Source organism: Chinchilla lanigera, unplaced genomic scaffold, assembly GCF_000276665.1.
Source record: "Chinchilla lanigera isolate Chin_1 unplaced genomic scaffold, ChiLan1.0 scaffold00047, whole genome shotgun sequence".
In the NCBI taxonomy this organism is placed as follows: Eukaryota; Metazoa; Chordata; class Mammalia; order Rodentia; family Chinchillidae; genus Chinchilla; species Chinchilla lanigera.
The window spans coordinates 13415810-13434866 of NW_004955448.1; the positions used below are offsets into that span (position 1 = coordinate 13415810).

The window sequence follows — 19057 nt, forward strand, 5'->3', positions numbered from 1 at the left end:
ATATGCATATTGTTTATATAGCACCATATATACATGAAATGGTATATTATAATTCATAAATATTTTATGTCCATTGTATTTTTAAAATATATCTTTCAAACATTATTTATTTATTTATTTAGTATTTTTAAAATATATCTTTCAAACATTATTTATTTATTTATTTATTTTTTTGGTTTTTCTCTGGTACCGGGAACCGAACTCACGACCTTGGGCTTGCCAGGCAGGCGCTTTTGCCGCTGAGCTAAATCCCCAGCCCCTCTTTCAAACATTTTTTAATTTGGCTAAGTTCGTGTTAATTACATTACGTGGTATAATTCATTGTATTATTCAAAGTTTTATGTTTTATTTCAGAAAAATATGCCAAAGCCATAACAAAATTTTTCTCATCAGTAATTTTCAATTTTTAAATCTTATTTTTAATTCTGTGATTTATTTTGAGTTGATGTTGTTAGTGTTAGGATTCCTGAGTTTCTCTAATACTGACAGTTCTCAATAGTGAAGTTAGTCTTTCTTCAAGAACTATTTTTCCCGCACCTTTTCAAAAACGAATGATTTTTCCAAAAAAGGTTAATATTTTCGTGGAATTCCAATTTACCATGCAAACATAGGTATGTTTCTAGTTTGTGTTTAGCTTTTCCTTTTAATATGAATTTTTATTGTAGCAGGAAACTTTTGTTCTGTACCATTTTATAATGTGCTAAAACTAAAATATAAACACTCCAAGAATTTTCATTTTGCCACATCACTCCATATGTTCAACTTTGCCTTCCCAAAGAATTCTGTCTTTCACCATCTCATTTTTAAAAAACTCTTTGAGAATTTCAAAACAGCTTCCACTTAATGTATATATACATTGGAGAAGTATTTTTACTTTTACATCACTAACATTTCAATTAACGACTAATACCTAACTTTTTGATTTTAATTATCTATAGTTTTTCTTTCAATTTTCAGCGGATACATTTTATGATTTTTTTTTTAAAACTGGGAATCAAACTCCCAACCTCACCCTTGCCAGGCAGACACGGTGCCACTGTGCTATATCCCTGACCCTGCTTAATTTCTAAGTAAATGTTTTATTTCTTTTCCTCATCTTTTTATAAGTAGTGAGGCTAATACCAGTATAAAAAGATTACCAAAAATCTTCCATCCAAAAATCTATGAGAATATACACCTTCCTCTTGCTCAAGATTTTAGCTAAAAAATATTATTCTTTCAATATTTAATATTTTTTATATCTGGTTTTCTGAGAAGTTTTAATGAATTTTCTTTAAGCACACTTTGTCATCTTTTAAAAAATATTTGAATGTACTACAAGTAGCTATTAGCAAAGAAAATATAAAACTGTCTTCTATAAAAAAACCAAAATAGAGAATAACGAGGGTTAATACACTGTATATCATGTTCTGAAGAGAATGGCCTAAACATTACTCAGAGAACAAGTCATGGACTAAGAAATTTCCCTCTTACAAAGAAAAAATAAATGACAAATCTTTCTTTTCAATAGATATAACATAGAATAGAATAAATGAAGCAAATTAGCATTAATTTTAAAATATTTTTGAAGTGACAGAATAGGTGATGGGGGATGTTATTTGCACTGATCATGTGATGGTTTAGATCTAAAAATGTGCCCCAAAGCCTGGAGTTCAGAGGCGAGGCCTGCGAGAAGGGGCCGTTTACCGGGGAGGACCTGGAGGGTGTATTCTCAGCCCTGGCTCTTCCCGTCCCTCTGTGATTCCTGACTTCCAGGAACGGGCTGGGTGGCTGTCCTCCCACAGGCCATTCTGCCTTGCTATTCCTGCCAGGGACCCAGGAAACCGTGGGCCGCAAGTCTTAGCCAAAATAAGCCTCTCTTCTTTTGTTTCTTAATATATTAAGGACGTTAGATTTATATATTAATCTAACCTTGCATTTCTAGAATAAATGTTTTAGCCCAGTTTTGCCAAACTGTAGTTTTTGTTTAGTTGTTTAAATCAGACCCATCTTTCCTGACCTGACTTGATGTGAGGTAAAAATCTTAAGACAATTTTATGTAGATATTTTCAGTTACTTTGTTCAAACTTGGAATAACAGCAGATGGTACAGACAGCCTACAAAAGTTCTACTTCTCTAGTCACGGCTTTCTCTGCCATTACCACCCTGTACTAATACTGTACTTTTACCAGAACTGAAGCACCATTACTGACACATTATCGTTCTTTAAACTCCACAGTGCGGAGGGAGATAGGGGGTAGCGGCTGTGCCCTTCTGTGCTGTACAGTTCAATGGGTTTCAACAAGTACATAATAATACATCCCAAATTTGGAGTATGACAAAAAGCCAAAACTTTGCAGTGGTGATACTCCTGAAGACGTTCATGCACCAGAAAGCATAACCAGAATTAGGCCATTGGGTTTTCAAGGAGATTGTTTCAGAAGGGAAGAGGCTCAGTAATTTTCCTTAAGCCCATGTAGCAAGGCCCAATAAAATAAGGTACCAGCTCTAGAGCTTTGTTACCATTACACTATTAAACTGAGGGAAAAGAGGAAACGGGCACTAGTTTTGTACCCATTACACACTAAGCAAAGGAAAAGAGAGTATCTTTTTCATTTCATAATCCAGGATTAATCTTGCTTACCTAATAGAATACATTTTGCAAGAATTGTTAAGAGCAGACATAATTAATTCAACCAACAATGTTTGAGTAGAAGTAGACAAAGTCCCTCTACTCCCCCTCCCCCACCTTCCTCAACTTCCACAATACTGTTATGCTTTCAGATTCTGTCATTACTATGACAGAGAACTTGTGGTGTTAGTCTTACCGTCTTGTTTATTTCAGTGAATGTCCTGTCTTCTAGGTCCTTCATTTCTGTGTTGATTTCATAACAGTGGCATAAAAGAAATGTAACTCCAAACCTGTTAGATGTGCCAAGTTCATGTCCTCTAAAATCCAGGTATGAATTCCAAAGGAAAATGGAGGATATGATTAGAAAAGTTTTACTGAGACATAGTTCCTGAGAGACTGAGGGGTCCCAACGTGGGTTTCCATGGAGGCCTTTGTCAAGGGGAATTTATACATCCAAGCCACAAAGTGGTTAAATGTGAGTAAAACTATAATCAGCCTACAGGTATACAAGTATAGCCACTGAGCTAATACTGATCCAATATGGAAAGAAGTCACACAGCAGGGGAGCATGGAAAGAACAAAGATATTTGGGGGAAGGGATAGGACTAGAGGCTCTGCTCATCCACCCAGGCCTCTGATGCCTGGCTGGACTTCCCTCACCAGGTGGTGCTAGTTACATCATAATTCCAAGTTCCTGACTGCCTTCTGTAGGTAGGGCCATTGCCTCCCTACCTTGTGGCCTGGTTTCCTTCAGATGCACCTGCAGCCGCAATTCTGATGTCTTTATTTTCACTGATTTCCTTGAGAGTGCAGTCCCTTTATAACTGCGAACTATATATACACATGGAAGTATTGCACTGTACCTCATAAACATGTACATTTCCTACAGGAGGCTAAGACAAAAGGATCAAGAAGTCCAGGTAACCTGGATATGCAGCAAGTTTGAGACTAGACTGGGCTTCATGAGGTCCCTGTGTCATAAAAAAAAAATAAATAAATAGCATTTAAGGTGGTGGAAATGCTTACTACCCTGGTTTGATTATTTTACACTATACATATGAAATTATTACAGAATATGAAACTATGAAATATACAAAACTAATAACAGTTAATAGAAATTAAAATTTAAAGGCAAATAAATTTTAAATAGAAGAGCTAAAGTTTCCCCAGGTCTCATAGCCAAAAATAATTTTAGATAGGTTTCTAAGTAATGTTTTTCCCTCAAAATATTTATTCCTTGCTCATTTTTACAGTCAGTTTGCCTCCTTCTGGATTTCTCAGTTTTCCTATGAGATGTCTTGCATCATTTGAAACAAATATGATAAAGGAAACAATCTACATCCATTTGTTGATGACATTTTTATCTCCTAAAGCCAAACTGCTACATCCCAGCAGCACCTCCAAAACGGGTACATGCCAGGGCAAGTACCCAGGTTAGTCTAGTGAACTTTGCTATCCCTCCTGAGGGATTTACATGTTAACAGGACTTAGAATTTGGTAAGCAACCAAAGCAGAGCGAACTAGCTCTTGAAGATATTTTTTTATATACCAAAGGGTTTCATTCAGATTGGGCCCATTAGGGTTCCAAGGAGATCCCTTCAGAAGTAAAGCTAAGCAGCTACCTCTTTCTCTTTCTTAAGCATATTGGTCATTTTTTGCCACTTCTTCTCTATGAAGGGTCCAGCTATACACATATTATGGTTGACACACTCTATCAACTTGAGGAGTCTAGAAGCTTAGCTAAGTAAGTTCTACAACCTGGGGTGAAAAGGACATGCCCTTCCTGTGTGTCATTTCTATTGTTTTTGCTCTGTCTTGTTTTTGTCCATGTTGTTATTTTGTTCCTTTTCTTACTTTCCTTAAAATAAAACAAAAAAAAAGGTAACTAAATGAGCAGGAGGCCAGGATCCTTACTTTGTAGACATCCTGAGCCTGTGCAAGAGGGGGGCATGCAGATTATGTGAGTGCTGCATGCCCCTGGGTGGAAGCAGCCTGCTTACAGTGTGAGAAGGGAAAGAGGCTTGCTTTCTCCACGTTTTTGTTCTTGCTGCTTTTGCTGTTTTGTGCCGCCTGAAAGGGTTGCCCCTGTGCCCTGCCCCCTGCCTTGGAGCCAGGTGGTTATAGACTGAACCCTCCACAAACTGTAAGCTACATAAACCTTTCCTTCCTTAATTTGGGGAGTTGGGTATTTTGTCTCAGCAACAAGAGAAAAGTAACCAAGACAATACATATAACAGGAACTTGGATGTCATGGGCTTTCCTTATGATTAAGGACTTAAGCATAATTGATACCAGAACACTTCTTCACTGTGGGGTATTTAGTAAGAAATCTCCAGTTTCTTACATATTTAAGATTAAATTAATAAACCATCTGTTTCTATTGTCCTTAACTTTATTTTTCCCTGTGCTTTTCTTATGATTCTAAGTTTCTAAGAAAATATTTTATATTTGTAGGCAAATTCTATACTTTTTATATGATATTTAAATTATGTAAACTTTTCAACTAAAATAAATTTCTTTCTAACAGTGACATATATCATTAAAACATATTCTTCCATAGGATTGAGAAAACTTGTTTTTCTGTATTACATCTATACATGTTACTTTTGTGTCTAATATCGTGAATTATGAAATAATTAAACACAACTAATTTGAGCAAGTGATAGTGATTTTGATTTCAGATTGATATAATGATAAACTAATAAACATTTTTAAAAATTTCTCAAATCATGGCATATATTCAAAATTCAATAAACGTGTGATCTCCTTGCTTCCTATTAGAAATTACTAACACCTGCAATTGATATTTCCCAAAGCTTCACTTATTTGTGCTTAGACAAATACTCGTCTCAAATTATGTTTTCTTATTTCTTTATCTTGCAAATGTATTATATTACATGAAAGTAGTTTTCCTTTCCCCTACAAAGTTCAGGAAATGAGCACCAGAACAGAGCAAAAAAGGGACAGTCATATGTCAAATGACACTATCATTTTGGTTTTCATGGGTTCTGCTAATGGAGTGTTAATGATCTCTTGAAGGCAGCTCTCCACTGCCTTTCTCTGCTGATCTGGATTCCTTCATCTTTTAATCTGCTACCCCTGGGGTATTCATATCTCGTATCGTAGTAAAAACTTAATGACACAAGGGGTTAAGCACTTTCCTCAAGGTCACTTTTCTAATATCTTATTGCACATGAATTAACATCAACGTTCATAGACTCATAACCCATTCTTCAAATTCTACTTTTTACTTTTTCTTCTTGTTAAAAAAATCATAGATTAGAGGTATTTTAAAAAGAAATGTGGAGATATAAGTTTTGTTCAACAACAAATGCCTAGACACTGGTTCTTCCACTGGTTCTTCTTCTCCATAGTGGTTCTTCCAAGAAATGGATGTTTACATTTAATAACTTGCACCAAGCGGGTCACTGGGTCATTAATCAGTATTACTCCTTAGCTCTTGTGGCCGGCTGATGGTGTTTTTCACAAACTTATGTCACTATACAATGGAACATCTATTTTTCAGCTGATACTGCAAAAAATAAATTTAGAATACACCTCCAATCCTGTCAATGTGCTGAATTTGACCTAACAAAATGTACAGAGTCCAGAGAAAAATCCATAAATGCACAACCAGAACAAGTATGAAGTAGCTTGTTTGAATAAAGTAGACTGCTTGGTTAAATAGTCAGAGAGTTGAAATTTTCTCCTACCCTTTAATTATAAGAGCAAGAAGCTTGTAATTTGCAAAGGCTTCTTTAGAAATCAGTGGACAATTTAGTACTTACAGAACTAAGCATTGAACAAGATAATAAACAATCATGATTTCAGTAATAAGTTCCTTGATATAAAAGAATGGTATTTTCACACAAATGTAATGAGAAAATGACAGTCAAAGAGCCATAGAAAAGTAATTAGATTGTGCTAAACATGGACTATTCTAACCTAATTAATGATTTCCACAAATTCCTTGTTAATTTGACATTAATGTATAGATGCATTGTATATTCTTTTCTATTTAGGAAAACTGTATAATTTATCACCTAAACTAGGATATTTTGATAATGAAATAAGACTTTATTCATATTTCTCTGTAGCAACAAGTGCAAAAATATAAGACTAGTGTGAGTATAGTAGCATGTGTATCATGTTATGTTTTGTTCTATATTACTATATTGAATTTCTATAATTTTCTGGTGCCTTAGCATCTATTTCAAATTAAGTTTAACTGTCTTATATCAAAACCAGAGTTTATTGACCCTTGCACAACTTTGTACTTCTCCACTGTCTCCCATGTGGGTGTAGGTGATCTGTCCACCACATGCAGTCGTTTCCTGGAGACCATCTACAAGTACAACTGCTACCTCATGTCACTGATTTTACATCCTGTTGAATTACACACAGATACTGGAATGGTCCACACTGGATTACAGTTCGACACCATAGGTGTCTCATTTGCTTGTGTAAACCTACCAATTACAGTAACGTACAGAAATCCTGCTTGAGTGTTGCTAATAAACCAATAAAAGCTTCAGCCATAGGTCCTCTCTCCTCGGCTCTCTAACTGCTGGGCAAATTCACCATCCCTGCAGTCTTCCCATCCTCCCTCACCACCACCTCTCTTCCTCCAGAGTTACGTGAGTGATAAAGTAGTGCAGACTTTGTCCCCTGCCTCTTCTACACTCTCCCAATCCACGCACCACTCCCAACTTGCTTCACACTCAGTCTGCTTCTGTAAACTGGCTGCCGTGGCAGAATTAAACTGGATACAGGGCAGACAAAGCCACACAGGTATCTCCCAGTATAAACAGGTATCCTGTAGGAGAGACACTTGCCATACTTTGGACTCTTTGGATTCAGGTGGGCATTAGGTGATTGATAAAAAAGAAAAAAGAAGTCTCACATGAAAAGCATATTATAAACATTAAAAACCACAGCCCTGGAGCCCTGGTATGGCAGGTGAACTAGAGTTTATAGATTCTTCTAAAGACTTCAAGACAAACTGAGAAAAATACCACAATCAGTGTATCTAATCAGAAAGCTATGAGAGTCATTGAAACCGGGAGTCATCCTAACAATAATTCAAGGATACACTGTGTAAAGTTAAACAAGTTACTTCTTTACATAAAATGAGAAATGAAAAGAGGAAAAATATCTAAGAGGGTTGTGATGATCATAAATTGTATCTGCATGATAATCATGGTGTTTGTGATATTGAAGAAAATAAATCCATACATTTACCGTGCTAGTTATAATAATGTAGCTTCATATTTATATTAATATATTTGTAATGTTAATTGAGCTCTGAATAATTGGAAACCAACCTTTAAAATCTGAGATTAGAAATGACACCCCTTAAGCATTCTGTCTTCACAAGATCGGTTGTTTACAGATGTATTGATTTTAATGACTAAAGTAATGATATTTTTCTTAATTAATAATAATAGAAACAATAGATTATTAATATTAATATTGGGTCTAAATTTGATCAACAAAAGTCAATTTATTTCCTAAAGCAGTAAACATACTATTTTAGTATATAAACATAGTTTATTTGGATTTAAACAAAAAACAAATAAACTACAACCAATAGTGAAATTAGATTCTAGAAGCATGGAAATATTTGAATATCTAGAAAAATAAAGTTGAATTTGATTTCAATTTTCAATGATTTGCTTCTTCTTAGGGCTACAAACTAAAACCATTGATTTTTTCAAAGGTCATAATCCTGTATTTACATTTCAACCTGTCTACATCTAATTCTGTGTCATACGCTTGTGTGCTGGGTATTTGTGTCCCCACCTATTCAATTCACATGTTGAAATTCTAAACATGACCTCATTTGTAGCTGGTGACTCTGGGTGGGGAGGATGGTCACATTAGGCTACGAGGGTGTTTCATGAGAAGATGAATGCCCATAGAGAAGCAAGCAACAAGTACAGGTCTCGATCTGTCACTGTTCCCCAGTGTCTTTGTAATGGTCTCTCTCCCTTTTCACATAAAGCAGGACAAGGAGAAATATAATCAGAAAGTGGGCTCCTATCAAGAACGTACGGTCTGCTACCCTGATCTCACACAGCAAGCGTTTGGTACTGTTGGAAATAAGTATGTGTTGTTTAAGCTATTCACTAAAGGACACTCTATTGTAGCAGCTCTCTTAGATTCGTGCTGTTATAACAGAATACCCAAGACCAGGTAATTTATAAAGACAGAAAGTTACTCATTCATAGTTCTGGAGCCTGGCCAGTGCAACATCAAGGTACTGGCAAATTTAGTATCCGGTGAGGGTGAATTCTGCACTTCCAGGATGATGCTTTAAACACTAGAGCCTTGGGGCTGGGGCTTTAGCTCAGCGGCACAGCGCTTGCCTGGCAAGCGCGACATCATGAGTTGGATTCCCTGTACCGGGAAAAAATCAAAAAATCAAAAAATCAAAAGACTAGATCCTCCACAAAGGTGGAAGACTATTCTGCACTTGGTGGAGGAGTGGAAGAAAGAGAGGAGAGAGGGAGACAGGCAAAAGAGAGGGGACAGCTGCACTTAACTCTATAGGCAACCCTTTCCTGTGATAACACGATTAAGTCCCTTCACAAAGGCAGTATCCCATGACCCCAACCACCTCACCCTGGGCCCTCCATCCTGACCTTGCTGCACTGCTTCCAACATGAGGAGGACACATTCAGGCTAGATACTCAGAGCCCAAACAGACTGGAAACCATAAATATGATCAATTTGCATTTAAGCTTCTAATATAATACCAGGTCTGTAAATTAAATACTAAGAAATTCCATTTGTCAAACCCCTAAAATTATTTTCTGTTGTTTTACGCTGAATCAACATAAGCTGAAGATCAATCCTGAGGCAGGAATGATGCAATTATTTTCCTGGAATTTCACTATTTTAACTTGTACGTCCTCGAGATTATCTCACAGGATGTTAATGAGCAAATAAGAAGTATCTCTTCCAAGAAAGTTCTAAACATATACAATATGAGACCATAGTTTCCCCGTTTTTCACAGTGCGATCCACTGGCCACCTCTTTTAGCCTTTTCCTTCTCAGGACCCTGAACAAGCAAACCACATATTACTGGGAGCAAATTAGTTTTGACACCTTGAGACATTTAATTATTTGCAAGAGTGAGTCAGATGAAGGTGAAGCTGAGAGAAACTTTTCAAGCTCTAGAAAGAGATATATGCAAATAAAAAAATATTTTACCCCTGAAAATTCAAATAATAAGCAGATTACAACTGCACACATTAGGGTGTAAATTTCTAGGAAATAATTCACAAATTAAATAGAAATGTAAAGCTCAGTAGCTAATCATAGTTTCAAAGATTTAACTATTAGAAAGGCTTTTTCAGTGATACAGGCAATTGCAGAGATGGAAGTGAGTGTGGAGTTCATTTAGTACAGCCATTCATTTTACACCTGAGGAAGCTGAGGTGTAGAGAGGTTAAGTGATTTACCAAGGTCACTTGCCAGTTACTATTACACTCAGAGAGAAAGTCAAAACCTAGCTTCTTTATCTGCCCAGGACCATCTTATTAATTTCATAGTTTCATTTGTCAATAATGCCAGCAATTCAGGAACATCTAAAGGTGGCCGCCAGTTGATAACATTAATGAGAAAATAATTTAAAACCGCTGTAAACTAAAATTACTTCGATTTTTGACATACAGATTCTTAAACGATTAAGGGCATACAAATTCTGTGTAAAGTTTCCTCGATATTTCATTAAGACATATTGATATTTTATCATTGTTCTGATTACATAAAAACATGTGGGACTTGTTTCCTATTCAATTATTTTAATTAATGTTTATCAATGCAATTTTCCTTTTATTTGTAGAAAAAGGTAGTGTTCACGATTTGTACATTGAACAAAATTCTATTTGTTTCTTTCAGATAAAAATAAGGAGATTGTTCAAACATTATATAACCAGGGAAAATAGTCACTACACTATACAAAGATGAGAGCACTCATTTTTCAAACATTGTAATTAGCAGCAAATACCTCAAAGTAATAATTGACATTTATAAACGATTTTCCTTGAAACATCTAAAAGTAATTTGCAGAAATTACCTAATTAGCTTCTCAGAAGCTCCCCATGCTAACTGTTGTGTTATAATTACAATGTACTTTGTGTTAACTGCATTAAGGAAAATTGTCAGTCCAGATAATCCATATAAGTTTATGCCTGTACAAAGGTAGATGGTGTCAACCAATAAATAACCTTTGACACAGTGTCGAAAGTGACATTTCTGCTAACGTGATCTAGTAACCAAGATTAAGTTGTGTTTCACACCTTCTATTTCTTCTTGCTAGTTCAGTTTTACTCTTAATTGGCTTAAACACTTTGATTTCTTCCCTGCTGTATTTGTTCTCAAACAGAGAAATGGCATAGTATTATTTTTTTTCTACATACATTTTAAAGTTATCAAGCGTCTTTGTAAAATGTTTATTTTCTTTTACAATATTTACAATGAAGGCAACAAAATACCCTTCATTATTTATCTCTTTGTATCAACCCTAGGCTCTAGGTTTAAATGACAACTAGTTTGTTTTCATTCACTTAAAAATAGCTTCATTAAAGTAGCATTTAAATACCCATCTATGCATTTCAGAGTGCAGTTGAAGATGGAGGTTTTTACACACCTATGAAAGTAGAACCATAATCAAGAGAGTGAATAAATTCATCAGCTCTAATTGTTCTTCATCTCCTTTACATTTCAAAATAACTTTGCCAATGGAAGAAGATAATTTAAAAAAGAAAACATGTAAGATTCAATTTTTATATGACTGGAGATAAACTAATCTAAAGCAAAGTAGCAATGAAAAACAGTAAAGTTATTTTGGGATCAATCCAGGTCAGTAAGTAAATTAGCATCTGAGTCAGCAAATAATATTTCATTGTATATTCTCAAGTAGATTGATCCATTTGCCTATTTATAGATATTAATGTTATTTTCAGTTTTTAACATATATCTGTGTACGCTTTTAATAATGATATTTCTGTCCACAATGACATACATGGTAGGAGAACCGCAAGATTATGTTTGTTTGTTCATTTATTTATATTTTAAGAGTAGGAAGAATTTATTGAGAGAGACAGACAGCATCTATCTGAGAAACAGAAGGTGCCCCAGAATGTGGGTTGCCCTCATGTACAAGTTTTTACGTGGACTTATAAAGCTCATTTTTCTTGGGGACGTGCCTAGAGGTGAAACAATTGTACTATGCCATAGATATATGTTTAACTGCAGAACAGTTTCCTCCAGTGACTACAATTTTTGTCTCTGAGAGCAGGAATCAAGTGTATATCAAATTGTCACACAGGGAGCAATTGTTTTAGAATTATATGGTTTATTAAAGGTAAAACTAAATGACTATATCCTAATCTAAACATGTTTTAGATCTCTTAACTGAGGTGCTTTTAATTGTTTATATTGTTTATATTTTTATTGTGGATATCTGTGATTGAAAATGTAGGCACACAAGCCTTCAATTAAAAGATAGTTAGTGGCAGGATTATTGTTTGAATGGTACAGTTTTACTGCATAATCTGTGTAATTTGCTCTCAACACTAAGATCCCAGAAGGTCAGTCCTCCATGTTCACAAGTCTAGAGCTTCTGTTCTGTTCGATGAAAACACAGAGGACGTAAAGTGTGTGCACAGGGACAGCATAAATATGTCAGGAGAGGTTAAATTAAAATAAGAAAAATAGGGCATTCAATGCTTTCATCATGAATTAGAAATATTATATATATAATGCTTAGAATATATGTTAGAAGTACATATTTAATATGTATTATAATAATTTATAAAAGTAGTTCATTATTTGTTAGGAGATATATATATATATCAAATTTATTACAGTGATTCCACTTATGGATTCTTTTTTTTTTTTTTTTTTTTGGTTTTTCTCCGGTACCGGGAACCGAACTCACGACCTTGTGCTTGCCAGGCAGGCACTTTGCTGCTGAGCTAAATCCCCAGCCCCCACTTATGGATTCTTAACTTTCTAAATTAAAGATTCCTACTTGAAAGTGTTATCATGGCAATTATTCAGGTTTTGGAACATATTATATGCTATGTTTATATACTTCATACTTTCAAAGATAGTAATTACAAATTAAAAGTAAATTTTGGGGCTGGGGATTTAGCTCAGTGGCAAAGCGCCTGCCTTGCAAGCGCAAGGTCGTGAGTTCGGTTCCCGGTACCGGAGAAAAACCAAAAAAAAAAACCCAAAAAACTCTTTAAAAGTAAATTTCATTTACTCACAATGAAATGTATCTGCCGCTGATTGTTTAGCCTTAAACTGTGGATGAATAAACTTACTATAGAATATTATTATCTTGTTTGTGAGTGATACCTGGAACCTGAGAAGGGGAAAAGATAGAATTGAAAAATTAATGATCAGCTAGAAGACACAAAACATGTAAAACTACTGCATGCTTTAAAAATGATCTCATTAATGATGCCTGTCTCTAGAACCATGTAAAAAACTAATAAATTAGATATTGGAATACAATAAGACTTTTCTGTATTGACTGACGTTACCAGACGCAGATACCTGAACATTTTCAAATTCAGCAAAAACTGAATCTGAAGCATTTGTTGAATATTCTCTGGTTGAGAAATATAGTGAGTAGTTCTTTTTCCTTGAAAAAAATTAGGACATTTCAAACAGCTTTTGCCAATATGTTTACTAATTGAACTTACATACATATATATTTTCTATAGGAGATATTTTTGAAAGGATGCATTATCATAAGGATATTTGTTAGTATTTTAATCAATAAAGCAATTCCTTTGCAAATTAGTCCATAAATAAAAATCATTTAGGGATTTTAGAAAATCACTGTGAGTTTTAATGTGAGAATATCGATTTCAAGTTCTTGGTTTTGTTTGCTCCTTTATTTATCCAAAACAATCAGAAATTTCCTTTCTTGTGCAGGAGATGTAACAAACAAATGTAATGAGTGGATAATCCTGAGATGCGCTGGCTATTATATGTCAAAGAGAAGTATAACTCTAACGGATGTGAAGTGCATGTGGGATAGTGCTGCTATTGAAAAATAACAGCATAAACTCTCTGTGTTGCATTTTCATAGGCAATGGGAAAAGGAGTTACAGAAACTGAAGCAAAAGCATGCATATGATATTAAATGTCTGAAACATCACATTTAATAGAAAATACAGGACTTATGCAATCATGTGAGTGCACTGGCTAATACATAAGAAGTGCAATCAACTGCCCTATTGGGCTAGATTGCTCACTCTTTTCAGCATGTATGCTGTTATGGTTTGTGTCTAGCTATTCCCCCAAAGCCTCATGCAGTCAAGGAGAGGGCTTCTAAAGTTTAGGAATGATTGATGGTGCAATGCTGGGATCCTGAGTGTGAGCGCTACACCTGCCCTGGGGAGGTAGTTTGCATACAATATAAAGGAGGGAAAGAGGCTTACTCTCTGCTGCTCCTCCCTCCTTGCTCTTGCTGCTTTTGCTATTTTCTGCCACCATGAACGGTTGCCCTCTGCCATGTGCCACCCTGCCTTGGAACCAGCCAAGTATGGACTGACCTCTACAAATGGTGAGCTAAATAAACCTTTCCTTCCCTAATTCTGAGCATCAGATATTTTATCCCAACAATGAGTGAGAAATAATTAAGACAGAATCTGGTGCCAGAGAAGTGGGATCATTGGGGTGTCTATATCTGACCATTTGGTTCAAGAGCCTTTGGAAATGGCTTGTAGGAACAGTTTGGAAAGGCTCAGAGATTTTCCCTGAAAAAGAAGCACTGGAACACTTTTGGCTGTTGTGTATGAGGGATTCTGTTCAGTGCTTAGAAGGCAAGAAGGCTGAGAGAAATCCTGGTGGTAAAGACCAGGCTTTTGCAGTTTCTACTGGGAAGAGGACTGCATCGGTTGTTGAACTCCAGATAATGTATGTTATGGCTTAGCAAAGAGCTTGTCTGCATTTTGTTCCTGCCCAGAGATTTTGCCTAAAATGGAGACTGAGGGTGGTAGACCAATTAATCTGGCAGAAGAAATTTCAAGGCAGTTTAATGCTGAGGCTGTGGCATGGCTATTATTGGGAACTTTTAGCCAGATTTATGCTGAGAATCAAGAGCAAAGACCCCAGATTTAAAAAAGTGAGTTTGGTCATAAAAGAAAGCTCCAGTAAATATGTGGACTACAAACATGAAACTGAGATCTCCATTGCTGAGAAGAAATGGGAGACTATAAAGCCGGCTTGAGGGCAACACAAGAAGCAGCCAGTCTCCATCTTTTGCAGCGTCGAACCTGCAAAGGTGAAAGGCTTTGCACTGAGAAGAAAGTCACAGGGCACCATGTTCCATAATGGTGGAGGCCACACTACGTTCCAGAATGCCAGCAGCAGCCATAGTAGGGCCCAAAATGATGGCAACCTAGAGAATTTATTTCTCATAATTAGGTTCAGAGTGCTCAGCGATCCAGGCACTCAGACCCTACAGCCAAGAGAGACAAAAGCCTGGCTACTGCTCCAGCTGGCAGTGGACCTGGGCATCATCCACGTGGCACTGGTTTTAGGTGCATGCAGAATTCAGTTCTGAGATTAAAGAGGCTTCCACCCAGATTTCAGAAGCCTGGGAGGCCAGGCAGTGTGCCCCTGAGAGGGCAGTGTGTGAAGCTGTGAATGAAAAACCAGAGGTTTTTCTGGGAGACCCCAGAAGTTTGGAGAAGTCAGAAACATGGATCATCTAGGGAAAGTTGCAAGGAGGGAGCAAAGCAGGCCTAAGAGAGAAGCCGTGGTAGCCTCATCCACAGAAGTGCCGTAGGGGTGGAGCTGTGTAAGGTCTTTGGAGCTCACAAATTATCACAGATTGCTTTAAATGTTCCACATGGAATTACAGGACTTAATGTTTGTCCTGCTGCATTTTAGACTTGCTTTGGCCCCAGTACTTTGTATCCTCTTGGTTGTACCTTTTGGAATGGAATGTTTATGGTGTACCATTGAATGGTGGAAGTGTTTAACTTTTCATCTGTACAGGATCTCACAGCTAAGAGTTTGCCTTAGATCTCAGAGGAGGCTGATGACTTGGACTTTTCAGCAATGCTGAAAGTATTAGGAATTTGGCACCTCTTAGAGATGAACTAAAATTCCATTTGCATAAATAGATGTGCATGAATCTTTGGGTGGACAAGAGTGGAATGTTATGTTTTGTGTGTAGATGTTCCCGCAAAGCCTCATATGGTCTAGAGTTTATGAATGATTCTTGGTCCAATGCTAGGATCATGGGTATGAGTGCTGCATCCACCCTGGAGAAGGTGGCTTGCATACAATATACAGGAAGGAGAGAGGCTTGCTCTCTACTGCCCCTCCCTTTTGTTCTGATTGCTTTTGCTGTCTTCCACTGCCATGAACTGTTGCTCTCTGTCATTTGCCACCCTGCCTTGGGGCCAGCCGAGTATGGACTGAAACCTCCACCAACTGTGAACTAAATAAACATTTCCTTCCTTGTTTCTGATCATCAGGTGTTTTGTCTCAGCAATGAGAGAAAAGTAACTAACACATATGCCTTCTGCCATGTGTCTTTTACTTTTTGTCTTGGATAAAACAAGTGACTTCCAGGGTTCAAGGAATGCTGACAGACTTTATACAAATTAACCTTAAAAATGGGCTTGCACAGTTGAATTTCTCTTTTTCCGCTTCTGACAATGCCAAAAAAAAGATTGTACTGACTACCTTGCTGATACATAGACTATGGGAGACAGATGGAGTAGAGTTCCGTTTCCATTTCCAGATGCACTCACTGTACACACAAATACACAAATGCACAAAGGGGAAGAAATGACGCTATTAAAATGTAGAGAGTAGGGTATAGTTTGTTTCACACTATTCTGCGATAGTTGAAACAAAATGGTAAAGTGCAAATTGCAAGCTACACTCAGAATGTGGAAGGGCATAGATTTGGACATTCATTCTTCTACAAGGCACTGTTCCCTTTTGGATACTATATATTCACATATTAGGTTAAACTGGACATTAACGTTAAAATAAAAGCAGGTTTCAGCATCAGTGATTGAGAAGCTGCACTGCACAATTATTTCAACATTATTTGTGGTATTGCTGAATTTGCATATTGTTGATCTTTTATTACGATTTTAAAATCTTATTCTCTTCCTGTTTTTAAAATCAGTTCAGGGGCTGGGGATTTAGCTCAGCGGCAAAAAGCGCCTGCCTGGCAAGTGCAAGGTCGTGAGTTCGGTTCCCGGTACCGGAGAAAAACCAAAAAAAAAAAAAAAAAAAAAAAAAAAAATCAGTTGACTATCTGAAGTAACAATTATAACACTTCATTATCAAATTTATATTATGTAAAGATACATTACGTAAAATTACATCAAATATGGCATATATTGAAGCCATACCACTATATTTTACCCAAATAAAAAGTATATAAATTTTTTCTGTGAAATTATTGTTATAATCTGTGTGCTTGACTTCAGTTTTTGGTAAAAAAGTTAGATCATACAGGTATTAAAATTTATAGAATGCTGAGAAAATTCCATGAATAAAGTAGAAATCATAAAAAGTTAATATTCTTTTAAACATTTGAGATTATAACAGAGTCCAGTGATACAAAATATTAAATAGAAGAGACAATTGCATTCAGTGCCTCTCTGCAACACAGGTGAGCTACTTGGAGACAAGTGATTTTAAATGTGCTTTCTCATATAAGAAATTTTAAAACAAAATGAAAATGTACATAATTATAGTTTTCCTGATATGACATATTGATTACAATTCTTCAAAATTTTAGTCTATATATAATTATACCTTTAAAAATTATAAAACAAATACAAAGAAAATTAAGAAATACTCAGTGTGTCAGCATTGTCTCACCTCCTGCCTAATAAATACAAAGGGACATGTAATTATCTCAGCAGAGTTGTGTAGCTACACAAAGTCTATTAACAATATTTTTATCAGCTCTATTTTCACATTAAGTTACATATATAAAATTTCACAAAACCTTTCTTCTCCAAGAGTTAATTTGGTATGTAAGTGGATGAAAGTATATGAACTATTAGAAATAAGGAAAATCTTCCAATATAAATGATAATAATTTTGTTATTAGATACTATTTTCCATAAACGAGCTTTCATTTATCACCATTCTAAAAGACATGAAGAATACTATTATTTTGAAGTATTTGAATTCTTATAGAGATATCGTGATTACATGGTCACTAATAATGTCATGATATGACTGATAAGTAAAGCACAGGCTTACTGTTTTAACTTCTCTTATTTCTTATATGTCATGGGGTCATAAAGTAATTCACAATATTATTTATATAGTTTTAATCATTTCTTCTTGAAAATGACACTGAGTACATTTTGATGTATTTTCCTGGTAAAATTAAATGGGTATATGATCTTGAAATGACAGTTGCCAATGATAGAAGTTAAATTTCAATTTGAATCAGTGAACTCAATGTCTCCTACTGTCTGCTGATACGTAGTAAATTGATTGAAGGTAATAAAAATTACCAAATATTTATTTTTTGAAACATTTTCTCTATGGTACAAGAGGGGAGTGAGCATTCAAAAATGACCATTCAGTTATGTTTTCCATTGCCTTGGCAGAAGTCTGATTGGGTATTAAAATAATTACCGACTACCTTTGCTTTCTGACAGTTGGATATTTTTTACTTCAAAGGCAAATCCCTCTTGAAGTAATAGAACAACATGCTTAGAAGTGTGGAGTGCAATAGAGCTGAAAAATGAAAAACCAACAGGCTGAGATGCTGGCTTCTTCCAGAAGGGCAAGAAAAAGGTGAAAATGCAAATCCTATGCAGTACACATGATTTTCTACAAATCAAAATTTTATGTCTAACATTAATAAGATTTAATTTAAAGATGTTGCTTTATGTAACAAACTAAATTCTGATGAAATTTGTATTTCTGAGTACTATTCTAGAAGTTCATCATATTTGTGTGCAAGTTTTGATTGAAAAAAGGCAGTGAACTTGATTGTAGTAAGAAGTAAACACAAAACTGATAAAGTATTTTGAGAAACAAAACAAATGACAATTTTTAAGGAATAAACTTATGCACATTTTAGAATTTATCATTATTTATTAGATTCCTTTCCAGTTGCAATACGTAAGGTTCTTTGTCTTACTGTCATTACAGACTTTTAAATAATCATACATGGGTGCTGAAATTTGAGATTTAATGTAGAGTCTGCACATGATGAAAACCTGTAAAAGCTATTTTTCACAAATATTAAAATAAACTCATCTGCACACTACAGTCTAAAGTTTCTGACTGAAGGATTATTTTCAACCTTCATGTAATCTAGTTTTGACTAATTTGATGCTTTATTGACTTACCCTATAAACTAGCAGTCATGAGAAAATGACTATCAATATTCCCTATTTTATTTAAATATAATT

General features: G+C 35.5%; 1 long non-coding RNA gene across 1 annotated transcript in view; it reads left to right on the forward strand.

Moving 5' to 3' along the window:
• Nucleotides 1-19057, forward strand: part of LOC102009439 — a 56738-nt gene that overhangs the window by 20931 nt on the left and 16750 nt on the right. The window contains exon 2 of the long non-coding RNA XR_262470.2: nt 18318-18434. This is a non-coding gene — a long non-coding RNA (uncharacterized LOC102009439). The remainder of the gene's footprint in view (nt 1-18317; nt 18435-19057) is intronic.